We start from the raw sequence: 15,000 nt of genomic DNA on the forward strand, positions 1-15,000 counted from the left end.
CCAGTTCCAATAGTAAACAGTGGTTTATCCTTCACCAGTGAAGGTCTATCCATTGTGTGAGATTTCCTCTCAATGACTGTGACAACTGAGCTCTCTGAGCTATCACTGTCGCTCTCAGTACCACTGTACTCTGTGAAATCATCATCATCATCTGAATTGTCCTCTGTGGGAAATGTGCGTACTATCACTCTCTCCTGTTCAGGAGCACTCTCTAGAAATTTTGTGAGAATCACCTGGCCAGATTCAGACAAAATTACTCTGTAGAGACCCTTTTCATATCCCACAAAAATGCCTCTGGCATTCTTTACTCCACCTGGAGCTTGTGAACTCACATGAGACCCAAAAACCTTGAAATGGGCAACAGAAGGTTTTCTCTGGAACAGTTTCTCAAAAGGAGAACTTCCCAACTCTTTTGAAACCTTTCTCACCCACGCATAACAAAACGACATGAGTGACTCCGCCCAGAACTCATGTGGCAGATGTGAACTAAGCAATTGCGCATTCATCCCCTTTTGCAATTCTTTGTTCACCCGTACACAGACACCCCTGTTCCACGCTTCCGCTGAAACAGCAACCTTGTGTCTTATCCCTTTCTTCTGCAGGAACCTCTGGAAATCCTGTAAAAGAAAAATCTGCTTCTCATCTGTCAAAAGACAATCAATGTTAGCATCATGCATCTTTTTGACCTTGTCACAAAACTCCTGAAACCTTTCCAAGGCTTCCTGTGGCCTTTTTAACACATAAACCCAGACAAAGTTAGAGAAATGATCCACACACACAAGATAAAATCTTGCATTGCCTCTAGATGGTTCTAGAGGACCAATCACATCAGCATACACCCGCTGAAACGCTCTGTCGACCCTGGCCACCTTCTTGGCGCTCATTTTGGTCACACCTGCAAGAGAAATCAAGTTAGACTCAGAATCACATTCCATGTAATCACTTTGCTCAAAAGTCAACAAATACAGTCCATCTTTCTCTCTGGCAGAAAGATACAACTCTCCATCTTTGAAGATCTTGCAGCTCTTATCATCATAGGACAGTTTCAGTCCTTTCTTTGCAATCTGCGAAACACTCAGCAGATTGAACTTCAATTCAGGAACCAAGTAAACATTGTGTATAGTCAGGTTCAGACTCTTAAGATACACAGTTCCAATCCCGGTCGCTTCCAGCTCCTGACCGTTGGCTTGTTCCACAGTGAAGCTTTGCTTCTTAAACGTTGAAAAGAGCGCCTTGTGTGGGGACATATGAAAATTACAGCCCGTATCGATTATAAACGAATTTCCAACATCTGGCGTGGTTCCTTTCGCCATCAGGGCCTTTGCAGGTTTCACCGAAGACTTGGTATGACCTTTGCCTGCTGCCTCAGGCTTTGCTGAGCGGCCCTCAGCTCCTTTCCGCTGGTGTGGCTTCTTGCAGTTCCGCTGAAGATGCCCAGCCTGTCCACATTTGTAACATCGGACAACGTTCAAAGCTACAGCATCCTCTCCAGTAGCAACAACAGTGGGGAAATTAGAACTCCGTTCTTCCCTCCCCCTGTCCTTCACCTCCAGTGCAGCAAGCCTGTCGTGTTCATTCAAAACAACGGCAGACACCCTCTCCGCGGTCAAATCGTTCGCGGGAAGGGAACCAAGCTGACTGGCAACCGTTTTGTAAGTCCGATTTAAGCTGTTTATCATCATGAAGCAGAACACTTCCTCCTGCAGACGGAAATTGCGTTCCACCATCTGTTGGCGCAGATATTTCATTTCCGTCAGGTGCGCTTGAACATCTCCATCAGGCGCAAGCCTCAGATTGGTCAGCTTCTCAAAATACAACAACGCTGAAGAACCAGCATCTCTCTGATGTGTTCTACGCAGCTGTCAGAGGCTCAGGAGCAGAAGAGCAGGGGAGAGAGCAAATAGAGAGCGGAGGAGAGGAATCAGAGGGGAGCGTAGGGGAATATGACAGTGGACCGAGAGATTCCATGAGCTTCTCCAGCGAATCTGAAGATTCCCAGGAGGGGGCGCCTATGGTAAGGGCGAGGCGAATCCCAGAGGGGACGATCCATAAACAAGGAACCAGAGGGGAGTCCCAAGGGAGTAGCGGAGCAGTAGGGCCAGTTCCCCCACCAGAGCACAGTGGGGGGGAAGAGTCACGTGAGTCAGGACCAGCTTCTCCTCCATCGGGGAGTGGGGAGACGGAGGGAAGGCCAGGTCCAGCTAGCCTCCCCGAAAGGGGGAGCAGTGACACAAGTGTAACGGTCAGAAGGAAAGTGGGAGGCTGCGCGCGCGCGCCAAGTTCAAATGTGGAGGAGCGCGGGACAGCAGAAAACCCGGATTGGGAGCCAGGTCCTAAAGCCCGAAAGAGGGGGGGGAGGAGTCGGGAGAATCAGCGTCAGAAGAATCTCGGAGGGCTGAGACTCCGACTAGCAGAAGGACCCAGAGAAAGAAGGAACAGAGGAAGAGGTGGAGTAAGGCTAGAATCGTAAGCTGGTGTCAGGGGGGAGGAGATTCAGATGGGAGTTCTACGGTCTGACGGACAGATGTAGCGTTGCACGCTGCGCGTCTAGAAATGAGACTGAACTTCAATAAAGACTTTTAAACTTGGGCAAGGAGCAGCGTTGGTCTTGTGTGAGCTGGGACCTTGGGCAGCGCTGACAGTAACTCCCATCCCACTAAACTCTGCAAGCTCACGGAGATAGGCAAAGATGACGACTGAGGAAAAAGTCAAGCAATTGCAGGAAGCGGTGTCAACGCTCTACGCAGAATTGGCTGCGTCTAAGAAAAAAGAAGAAGACACAGCTGCGCTCTGCCAGGATCTGCAAGCCAGGTGGGACAAATGGGGAAAGGAGGGGCAGCTGGGAGCCAAGCCGGAGGGAGTTAGCCTCGGGAAAAGGGGGGCGAGCCTTGTGACCCATTTTGACGGGAACCTGCAGCAGTACCCTAACTTCAGAGCAGAAGTAGTCTTCGCGCTCAATTTGCTTCGGAAAGATTTTAGAGATGAGGAGGAGAAAGTGGGTTTCATAATCACTCATCTGCATGGGGAAGCTAAGTCGTGGCTGCGAACCTTGCTACGCGAAAATGACCCCGCCCTCAAAGATTCAAGCGCTTTTATTGGAGCCATGGACGCTTGCTTTAAATCAACGGTGGATGTGGATGTCGCTAGAAGGGAAATGCATAGATTGCGACAAGGAAGAGCGACGGTGCGCCAGTATCATTCCCGCTTTTTTGGGTTAGTAAATGTGCTGGGCTGGCAGAAGGACTCAGCTGCCGTCAGGGATCTGTTCTGGGAGGGGCTGAATGGAGCCGTGAAAGATGAGCTGGCCAGGGGAGAGAGACCCCAAAATACAGCAGAAGTAGTCCAAAGGGCGCTCGCAATTGGGGTGCGCCTGGAAGAACGCCCGTGGAGCAGGGAGGAGGGGCGAAGAGCAAACACGTCAGTTAGAACGACTCCCTTCCTACCCAGAGAGACAGAGCGCGCTCAGTCCACGCCTCCTCTGATGAGTGGAGAGGAGCCAATGGAAATCGGAGGTGCAAGGGCTCAGACAGCAAGCAGAGCCCAAACACCAGGAGCAGTCAAGGCGAAGGCTCCTAGAGGGAGCAGGAAGTGTTACATCTGCGACAGTGCACAGCACATGGCGAAAGAGTGTCCCCAGAGGCTCCAGAAGCACACTGCAGCCTCAGCAACTGTTAAAGGAGGAATTCAGCAGGGAGTAGAGCAGCAGGGAAAAGGCGACGCCTGGTTGGAGATGGAGGCTCTGGGGCCCAGCCAGGCGAGTCAGTGAAGTAGTCCCCAGAGATTTTGCAGCCCACAGACCCCCTCCCACCCAAACCAGTGGTGCAACTCACTGCATCGCTCCAGCTGCCCGATGGGCTCACCCTGGAGGTCCCTATTACCATTGACTCTGGTAGCAACGCAGACTTTGTAGGGTTGGACTTCGTCAAGCAGCATCGCATAGCACTCCTGCCAGCCACGACGCCCCTAAATGTTGTCACGGTAGATGGCAGGAAGATACTGGGAGGAGAGGTGGTACAGCAGACACCGCCTCTGGTGATGCAAATTGGGAACCACCGCGAAGTCATCAGTTTCAACGTCACCCACCTGTCGGACACGCCCATAGTGTTGGGCATGAGTTGGCTGGATAGGCACAGCCCGGCATTAGCGTGGTACCAGCGGCAATTGACCTTCTGCTCTTCCTACTGCGCAGCGCACTGCATCCAGACCTGCCAGGAAGAAGAGGGGCAAGAGGATGCACCGCAGCTACACCTAGGCATGGTGCAAGCGGTGCCCAACAAGTACAAGGCCTTTTTGGAAGTCTTCTGCGAGAAGGAAGCAGACAAGCTGCCTCCCCACAGACCCTACGACTGCAAGATTGACCTCCTGCCAGGGGCGACGCTGCCGACTGGGAGACTGTACTCCATGTCTGAAGACGAAATGCAAGAACTCAGGGAGTTCATAGATCGCAATTTGAAGCGGGGATTCATCCGGGAATCCAAAGCAGTGGGGGGCAGTCCCGTGTTTTTCGTGAAGAAGAGAGACACGCCCGAACGGAGGCTCATAGTGGATTATAGAATCATCAATTCCAGGACAAAGCCCACAGCATTCCCCATGCCCAAAATTGACGACCTGCTCGCGACGGTGAGGAAGGGACGGATCTTCACCAAGTTGGATCTACGAGGGGCCTACAACCTTATACGCATGCGGGAGGGCGACGAGTGGAAGACAGCCATGTTTACGCCTTTAGGAACCTATGAATACAGAGTCATGCCGTTTGGTCTCCAGAATGGCTCCCATTGTTTCCAAGCTTTCATGCACCACGTGCTAGCGGGACTCCTCTACAAGAAGTGCGTCTGCCTTTTAGATGATATCCTGATCTTTTCGGACTCGCAGGAGACGCACGAGGAGGACGTCAAGGAGGTCCTGCAGAGACTACGGGAGCACAGACTTTATGCCAAACTGGAGAAGTGCCAGTTCGACACGACAGAGGTGGATTTCCTGGGCTACAAGCTGTCCGACAAGGGACTTGCCATGGACAGCGCCAAGGTCCGCTCAGTGTTGGACTGGAAGAGCCCGCGCAACCGGAAGGAGGTCCAGAAGTTCGTCGGTTTCGCCAACTTTTATCGCAAGTTCATCAAGGGGTTCGCGAAAGAGACGGCGGCCATCACGGACACCCTCAGCTCCAAGAAGAAGAAGTTCACCTGGACGGACCAGGCGGAGCAGTCCTTTCGGAGGCTCAAGCGTCTCTTCGCGTCCGAAGAACAGCTGCTACACGTAAACCCCAGCAAACCGATGAGGGTTGAAACGGACGCCTCGGACAGAGCGGTGGGGGCGGTCCTGTTGCAGCAAGATCCGCAAGGGGACTGGAGACCGTGCGCATTCTACTCCAGGAAGCTCAGCACGTCGGAGCAGAACTACACCATCTGGGACAGGGAGTTGCTGGCCATTCATGCAGCCTTCAAGGCGTGGCGGCACTTCCTCGTCGGAGCAAGACACACAGTGCAGGTCCGCACGGACCATAAGAACCTGGAGTACTGGCGCACGGCGCAGTTCCTGAACCAGAGACACATCCGCTGGGCGGAGTTCTTTGCAGATTTCGATTTCCGGATAGAATACATCCCGGGAGACAACAACGTCATGGCGGATGCGCTATCCAGGAAGCCGCAGTATCTCGAGGAAGCGGCACCGGCAGCGGCCAAACACATTTTCGCACCAGAGGTGTGGGCGTGCGCTTCAGCCGCAGTGGACCTGGACGCAGTCCGTCGCGCGCTACAGGCGGATTCGTTTGCGCAATCCAAGATGGAGGAGGTGCGAAACGGCACAGCGAGGGATGACGAGTTCCAGATACGCGACGGACTACTCCTCCACAAAGGGGCTCTTTACGTACCGGGAGACGACCTTCGCGCGAGAGTTTTGCAGCAGCTGCATGACGCGCCCAGCGCTGGGCACTTCGGCAAGGACAAGACGGCGGAATTAGTAACCAGGGACTTTTGGTGGCCCAAGGTGCGGGGAGAAGTTGCGGATTACGTTTCCAGGTGTGACACCTGCCAAAGGGCCAAGCCAGTACACAGGAAGCCGGCAGGTCTGCTGGAACCGCTGCAGACGCCGCTCGAACCATGGGAGAAAGTGGCCCTGGACCTTGTTACAGATCTGCCCAGTTCGCGCGGCAAAACAGCGGTACTCGTGGTCGTAGACCTCTTCACCAAGATGGCGCATTTCATTCCGTGCGCGAAGGTGGCCACAGCGGAACAGACCGCCAAGTTGTTCATAGACCACGTGTTCAAAGCTCACGGCCTGCCGCGGTCCATCCTGTCCGACCGGGGCCGCCAATTCATCTCGAACTTCTGGCAGAAGCTGCTGGGCATCCTGAACGTCAAGATCAACTTAGCGTCGGCACGACACCCGCAGACCAACGGACAAGCAGAGAGGGTCAACGCCATCATGCAGCAGTACCTGCGATGCTACGCCAATCAACAGCCCTCGACCTGGGTGGACTACCTACCGCTAGCCGAGTTTGCCTACAACAACACGAAGCACGGGTCTACAGGGGTGACACCGTTCTTCGCCAACAATGGGCGCCACCCCAGAACCTTCCCGGGGTTGGAGACCGAGGCAGAGGGGGAGCCACGGGGGGCAGAGCACTTAGCCGCAGAGTTACAGGAGGTCCATGAGCAACTCCGAAGGCACTTGGAACTCGCGAAACACGCCTACAAGATGCAGGCAGACAGGCACAGGAGGGTTGGGGAAGACATACAGGTAGGGGACTGGGTCTGGTTAGCAGCTCAGGCAGTGCCGGCCAGAACGCTAGCTAAGAGGAAGCTAGGACACAAGCAGCTGGGACCTTACCAGGTCGCGGCACAAATCAATCCAGTGGCCTACCGGTTGACACTCCCGGAGGGCTCCAGAATGCACCCAGTCTTTCACAGGTCAGTGCTCACGCCTTACAAGGCGCCCCACAGGTTTCAGGCGCCAGGGACCGCACCAGCTCCACGTAGCCCATCGCCAACAGGGGAGGGACCACAGAGGGCGACCCCACTCAACGAGGTCACACAGATTTTGGACTCCAGATGGGGGGAAGAGGGAGTTGAATATCTCCTCGCCAGGGAGGGTACTCCGGCCAGCGCCAACGAGTGGGTGCCGTGTTACGCCGTGGAGGAGCACTACCTCAAAGACGAGTTCCATTCGATTTTCCCACACAGACCCATGCCGGAGGAGTATTTCGACGACTGGCTTTTCACACCCACACTGTCAGCCAGCACGTTCCAGGGTTTCTCCTCAGATGAGGAGTCGACGCCGGGGAAGAGCTCCCCGGAGGGGTCGCTCTCGGGGTTTGCCACGGACCGCTCCTATTGGTGGGACACTCAACCAGAAGTGGGGTGGAGCAGGGAACTGCCGAGGGAGCCCTTGCACACAGCCTCACCCGAGGGACCGGGTGGAGAGGAGGACATGGACGTGTGGGGGGAGGATCTTGGTTTTGAGCACGACAGCAGAGAAATGGAAGCAGAGGAAGTCGACGTCGACGAACCCATCGTGGGGGGGCCTGATCCCGCTGGCCGGTTGCACACCAGGGGGAGAGAACGGAAGCCAGCACTCACACCCCCAGCGCTGGAGCACCTGGAACCCACACCCGAAGAGGGGGAGGGGGGAAGGGGGGGCTTCGAGGGGGGGATGGATGTCAGAGGCTCAGGAGCAGAAGAGCAGGGGAGAGAGCAAATAGAGAGCGGAGGAGAGGAATCAGAGGGGAGCGTAGGGGAATATGACAGTGGACCGAGAGATTCCATGAGCTTCTCCAGCGAATCTGAAGATTCCCAGGAGGGGGCGCCTATGGTAAGGGCGAGGCGAATCCCAGAGGGGACGATCCATAAACAAGGAACCAGAGGGGAGTCCCAAGGGAGTAGCGGAGCAGTAGGGCCAGTTCCCCCACCAGAGCACAGTGGGGGGGAAGAGTCACGTGAGTCAGGACCAGCTTCTCCTCCATCGGGGAGTGGGGAGACGGAGGGAAGGCCAGGTCCAGCTAGCCTCCCCGAAAGGGGGAGCAGTGACACAAGTGTAACGGTCAGAAGGAAAGTGGGAGGCTGCGCGCGCGCACCAAGTTCAAATGTGGAGGAGCGCGGGACAGCAGAAAACCCGGATTGGGAGCCAGGTCCTAAAGCCCGAAAGAGGGGGGGGAGGAGTCGGGAGAATCAGCGTCAGAAGAATCTCGGAGGGCTGAGACTCCGACTAGCAGAAGGACCCAGAGAAAGAAGGAACAGAGGAAAAGGTGGAGTAAGGCTAGAATCGTAAGCTGGTGTCAGGGGGGAGGAGATTCAGATGGGAGTTCTACGGTCTGACGGACAGATGTAGCGTTGCACGCTGCGCGTCTAGAAATGAGACTGAACTTCAATAAAGACTTTTAAACTTGGGCAAGGAGCAGCGTTGGTCTTGTGTGAGCTGGGACCTTGGGCAGCGCTGACAGCAGCGTTTCCCAAATCTCTTGCGCGTATTCCAAATCCTGAATATGCACAAGTTGATCATCCGAGACACACAGAATTATAGCCGTCCTGGCCTTCACATTCTGTGATTCCCAACCTCGGATTGGTGCTTGAGGGATGGGGTTCTCAATCACCCCAAAAATCCTCTGATTCTGCAGCAGGGCCTTCATCTTTACAGACCAAGATGAATAATTGTCATTAGTCAGGGGAGGCGGGTAAGGCAAGGCTCCCCCCTTCTTGGCATCCATTTTGAATCCAAGTCTCAGCTCTCACACTCGAGCTAGTAAAATCCAAAAGTCTCCTTTTTTGAGCTGTTTTTCTGCCTCTCTCAGGCAGGCAATCTCCAAGCTGTCTCACAGTCCTTGCAAAGAAGCGAATTCAAAACAACTTTCGCTTTCCCATTGCTCTGACTGAGCCAGCCCCAGGTGTCAGTATCTTTCCACTGTACTGACTGTCGTTGCCTAGCAACTGTGCATACCTCTTCTTCGTTATCTAGCCACAAGAATGCCTGGTATGCAAGCCTGTGCTCTCAGAGCTGTTTCTCCAAACGCAGCTCTTCCGTGAACCAGAGAATCAATCAATCTGCATTCACACTTTCAGCCCGATATTCAGCATACCTTTTTGGGGCTCCGTTGCTTGGAAAACACCCCCTCTTGGTGTCCAGCCGTCTGTTCAGCTTCTGGCTGCAATGCAGACGTTATCTTCTTTCCTTGGTGAAGAGGATGGCACACGATCCATCAACCTCTCACCTCTCATGCTGATTCCCATGGATCAGATAACCAGCGGCGTCTGCTACCATATGTTGGAATCTAAAGCCATATCAGTCAGAGGAATTTGGCCACTCTCCAGGTGCCCGGCTTGGATTTCTTGTTCATCTCCCCCGTCTCGGCTCCCGGCAAGACAAGGCCAGATCTCTATCGGCCGATCCTTCCCAACGTGAGAAGAACACAACCACTCCTCCCCTCTTCCCTGCCATCCCCAGGGAGGGGAAAGAGACAGACAGAAATGTCTTTACATGCCTTTATTTCTGTCTTTCCAGCAGTGCAGAGAAAACATGTCTGCACTCTCTTTACAGCAATAGCAGAGAGAGAATAACTCCTCCCATGTACTTCCAGTACAGGGTCATGTGACACTCTGAGCTAACATCCGGTGCTCAGTGCACATAATAGACTGTTCCTTGTTCCCACGGTACAGTCCCATAACATCAACATCCTGTTTGGCTTTCCAGCCATCTGGAGAACTCAGCAGCATTGCTCCTTTTTCATAACAACCCTAACCCTGACGCTAACCCTAATCCTAACCCTAACCCTAACCCTGACCCTGACCCTAACCCTAACCCTAACCCTAACCCTAACCCTAACCCTAACCCTAACCCTAACCCCAACCCCTACCCCTACCCATACCACTAACCCTAACCCTAACCCTAAACCTACCCCTACACTTACCCCTACCCCTACCCCTACCCCAACCCAAACCCCAGCCCAAACCCTAAGCCAAACCCTAACCTAAACCCTAACCCTAACCCTAACCCTAACCCTAACCCTAACCCTAACCCTAACCCTAACCCCTACCCCTACCCATACCCCTAACCCTAGCCCTAACCGTAACCCTAACCCTAACCCTCCATCTACTCCTACCCCTAACCCTAACCCATACGCCTACCCATACCCCTAACCCTAACCCTAACCCTAACCCTAACCATAACCCTAACCCTAACCCTAACCCTAACCCTAACCCTAACCCTCCATCTACTCCTACCCCTACCCCTACCCCTAACCCCTACGCCTACGCCTACCCCTACCCCTACCCCTAACCCAAACCCTAACCCTAACCCTAACCCTAACCCTAACCCTAACCCTAACCCTAACCCTAACCCTAACCATAAACCCTATCCCGCGCAACCCTAACACTAAACCCTACACCTACGCTTAACCCTACACCTACCCCTAACCCTGCCATACGCTCAACCCTAAACCTAAACCTAAACCTAAACCTAAACCTAAACCTAAACCTAAACCTAAACCTAAACCTAAACCTAAACCTAAACCTAAACCTAAACCTAAACCTAAACCTAAACCTAAACCTAAACCTAAACCTACCGTTACCCCTAACCATAAACCTAGCCCTAACCCCTACCCCTACCCCTACCCCTAAATCTAACCCTAACCCTAACCCAAACCCTAACCGCTACACCTACCCCTACCCCTACCCCTACCCCTACCCCTACCCCTACCCCTACCCCTAAGCCAACCTCTACCCCTAACCCTAACCCTAACCCTATAAATACCCCAAACTCAAACCCTAACCCTAACGCTACCCCTACTCCTACCCCTACCCCTACCCCTAACCCTACCATTACCCCTAACCCTAACCCTAACCCTAACCCTAACCCTAACCCTAACCTTAACCCTAACCCTAACCCTAGCCCTAGCCCTAGCCCTAGCCCTAGCCCTAGCCCTAGCCCTCGCCCTAGCCCTAGCCCTAGCCCTAGCCCTAGCCCTAGCCCTAGCCCTAACCCTAACCCTTAACCCTAAACCCTAACCCTAATCCGCACAACCCTAACCCGACACCTACCCCTACAGCTACCCCTACCTCTACCTCTACCCCTACCCCTACCCCTCCCCTACGCCTAATCCTTCCCCTTCCCCTAACCCTAACCCTAACCCTAACCCTAACCCTAACCCTACCCCTACATCTACCCCTACCCCTACCCCTACCCCTACCCCTAACCCTGGCCCTACACCTGCCCCTGCCCCTGCCCTGCCCCTAACCCTAACCCTAACCCTAACCCTAACCCTAACCCTAACCCTAACCCTAACCCTAACCCTAACCCTAACCCTAACCCTGGCCCTAAACCTGCCCATGCCCCTGCCCTACCCCTGCCCCTGCCCCTATGCCTACCTCTAACCCGAACCCGAACCCGAACCCGAACCCAATCCCTAACCCTAACCCTAACCCTAACCCTAACCCTAAGCCTAAGCCTAAGCCTAAGCCTAAGCCTAAGCCTAAGCCTAAGCCTAACCCTAACCCTAACCCTAACCCTAACCCTAACCCTAACCCTAACCCTAACCCTAACCCTAACCCTAAATCCTATGCCTACCCCAAATCCAAACCCTAACCCTAACCCTAACCCTAACACAAACCATAACCCTAACCCTAACCCTAACCCTAACTACAAACCCTACCCCTACCCCTACCCCTTCCCCTACGCCTACCCCTAACCGTAACCCAATCCCTAACCCTAACCCTAACCCTAACCCTAACCCTAACCCTAACCCTAACCCTAACCCCTAAATCCTATGCCTACCCCAAACCCTAACCCTAACCCTAACCCTAACCCTAACCCTAACCCTAACCCTAACCCTAACCCTAACCCTAACCCTGGCCCTACACCTGCCCCTGCCCCTACCCCTACCCCTAACCCTACCATTACCCCTAACCCTAACCCTAACCCTAACCCTAACCCTAACCCTAACCCTAGCCCTAGCCCTAGCCCTAGCCCTAGCCCTAGCCCTAGCCCTAGCCCTAGCCCTAGCCCTAACCCTAACCCTTAACCCTAAACCCTAACCCTAATCCGCACAACCCTAAGCCGACACCTACCCCTACAGCTACCCCTACCTCTACCTCTACCTCTACCTCTACCCCTACCCCTACCCCTACCCCTCCCCTACGCCTAACCCTTCCCCTAACCCTAACCCTAACCCTAAACCTACCCCTACATCTACCCCTACCCCTACCCCTACCCCTAACCCTGGCCCTACACCTGCCCCTGCCCCTGCCCCTGCCCCTGCCCATAACCCTAACCCTAACCCTAACCCTAACCCTAACTCTAACCCTAACCCTAACCCTGGCCCTACACCTGCCCATGCCCCTGCCGTGCCCCTGCCCCTACCCCTATGCCGACCCCTAACCCGAACCCGAACCCTAACCCAATCCCTAACCCTAACCCTAACCCTAACCCTAACCCTAACCCTAACCCTAACCCTAACCCTAACCCTAACCCTAACACAACCCGAACCCTAACCCTAACCCTAACCCTAACCCTAACCCTAACCCTAACCCTAACCCTAACCCTAACCCTAACCCTAACCCTATGCCTACCCCTAACCCTAACCCTAACCCTAACCCTAACCCTAACCCTAACCCTGGCCGTACACCTGACCCTGCCCCTGCCCCTGCCCTGCCCCTAACCCTAACCCTAACCCTAACCCTAACCCTAACCCTAACCCTAACCCTAACCCTAACCCTAACCCTAACCCCTAAATCCTATGCCTAACCCTAACCCTAACCCTAACCCTAACCCTAACCCTAACCCTAACCCTAACCCTAACCCTACCCCAAACCCTAACCCTAACCCCTACGCCTACCCCGAACCCAAACCCTAACCCTAACCCTAACCCTAACCCTAACCCTAACCCTAACCCTAACCCTAACCCTAACCCTAAACCTAACCCGAACCCTAACCCTAACCCTAACCCTAACCCTAACCCTAACCCTAACCCTAACCGCTACCCCTACCCCTACCCCTACCCATACCCCTAACCCTAAACCTAAACCTACCCCTACACTTACCCCTACCCCTACCCCAACCCAAAACCAAACCCTAACCCAAACCCTAACCTAAACCCTAACCCTAACCCTAACCCTAACCCTAACCCTAACCCTAACCCTAACCCTAACCCTGGCCCTACACCTGCCCCTGCCCCTGCCCCTGCCCTGCCCCTAACCCTAACCCTAACCCTAACCCTAACCCTAACCCTAACCCTAACCCTAACCCTAACCCTAACCCTAACCCTAACCCTAACCCCTAAATCCTATGCCTACCCCAAACCCTAACCCTAACCCTAACCCTAACCCTAACCCTAACCCTAACCCTAACCCTAACCCTAACCCTAACCCTAACCCTAACCCTAACCCTAACCCTAACCCTAACCCTAACCCTAACCCTACTCCTACCCCAAACCCAAACCCTAACCCTAATCCTAACCCTAACCCTAACCCTAACCCTAACCCTAACCCTAACCCTAACCCTAAACCGAACCCTAATCCCTATGCCTACCCCAAACCCTAACGCTAGCCCTAACCCTAACCCTAACCCTAACCCTAACCCTAACCCTCCATCTACTCCTACCCCTACCCCTAACCCTAACCCTAACCCTAACCCTAACCCTAACCCTAACCCTAACCCTAACCCTAACCCTAACCCTAACCCTAACCCTAACCCTAAACCCTATCCCGCGCAACCCTAACCCTAAACCCTACACCTACGCCTAACCCTACACCTACCCCTAACCCTGCCATACGCTCAACCCTAAGCCTAAGCCTAAGCCTAAGCCTAAGCCTAAGCCTAAGCCTAAGCCTAAGCCTAAGCCTAAGCCTAAGCCTAAGCCTAAGCCTAAGCCTAAGCCTAAGCCTAAGCCTAAGCCTAAGCCTAAGCCTAAGCCTAAGCCTAAGCCTAAGCCTACCGTTTCCCCTAACCATAAACCTAGCCCTAACCCCTACCCCTACCCCTACCCCTACCCCTAAATCTAACTGTCAGGGAATCAGGAGCAGGAGCACTGGGGAGAGAGGATTGGGTTAGGGTTAGGGTTAGGGTTAGGGTTAGGGTTAGGGTTAGGGTTAGGGTTAGGGTTAGGGTTAGGGTTAGGGTTAGGGTTAGGGTTAGGGTTGGGTTAGGGTTAGTGTCAGGGAATCAGGAGCAGGAGCACTGGGGAGAGAGGATTGGGAGAGCGAAGGGGAAGAATCCGAGGGCAGCGTAGGGGAGTATGACAGTGGCCCGAGAGATTCCATGAGCTTCTCCAGCGAATCAGAAGATTCCCAGAAGGGGGCACCGATGGTCAGGGCAAGGGGGGTCCCAGGGGGACGCACCAGAAACAAGGAGCCAGAGGGGAACCCCAAAGCAGCAGTGGAGGATCGGGACCAGTTTCCCCACCAGAGCGTAGTGGGGGGGAATAGTCACATGTGTCAGGGGCAGAGTCTCCTCCAGAGAGGGAGTCAGGGCTGACCACGCCTCCAAGGGAGGGGAGGTCAGTTGCAGCTAGCCCCCCCGAAGGGGAAAGCAGTGGCAGCAGCAGTGGAACGGTCAGGAGGAAAGCTGCTGGCTGGGCGCGCGCGCCAAGTTCAAATGTACAGGCGCGCGGAACAGCAGGAGACCCGGATGGGGAACCAGCTCCTAAAGCCCACCGGAGGGAGGGAGAAGGCTCAGGGGAATCAGCGGGAGAAGAGGCTAGAAAGGGCGGAACCCCGGCGGGCAGGCGGACCCAGAGGAGGAAGGAGCAGCGGAGAAGATGTAGCAAGGCTAGAATCTTAAATTGGTGTCAAGGGGGAGGAGACTCAGACGGAGCATCAGCGGTCTGACACTTGAGATGTGGGGCTGCGCGCTGCGGCTCTGGAAGTGAAACTGAACTTCAATAAAGACTTTTATACTTAACAACGAAGCAGCGTTGGTCCTTTGTGAGCTGGGACCTTGGGCAGCTCTGACCCTAACCCTAACCCAAACCCTAACCCTAACCCTAACCCTAACCCTAACCCTAACCCTAACCCTAACCCT

Source organism: Podarcis filfolensis, assembly GCF_964270895.1.
Source record: "Podarcis filfolensis genome assembly, chromosome: W".
Classification (NCBI taxonomy): Eukaryota; Metazoa; Chordata; class Lepidosauria; order Squamata; family Lacertidae; genus Podarcis; species Podarcis filfolensis.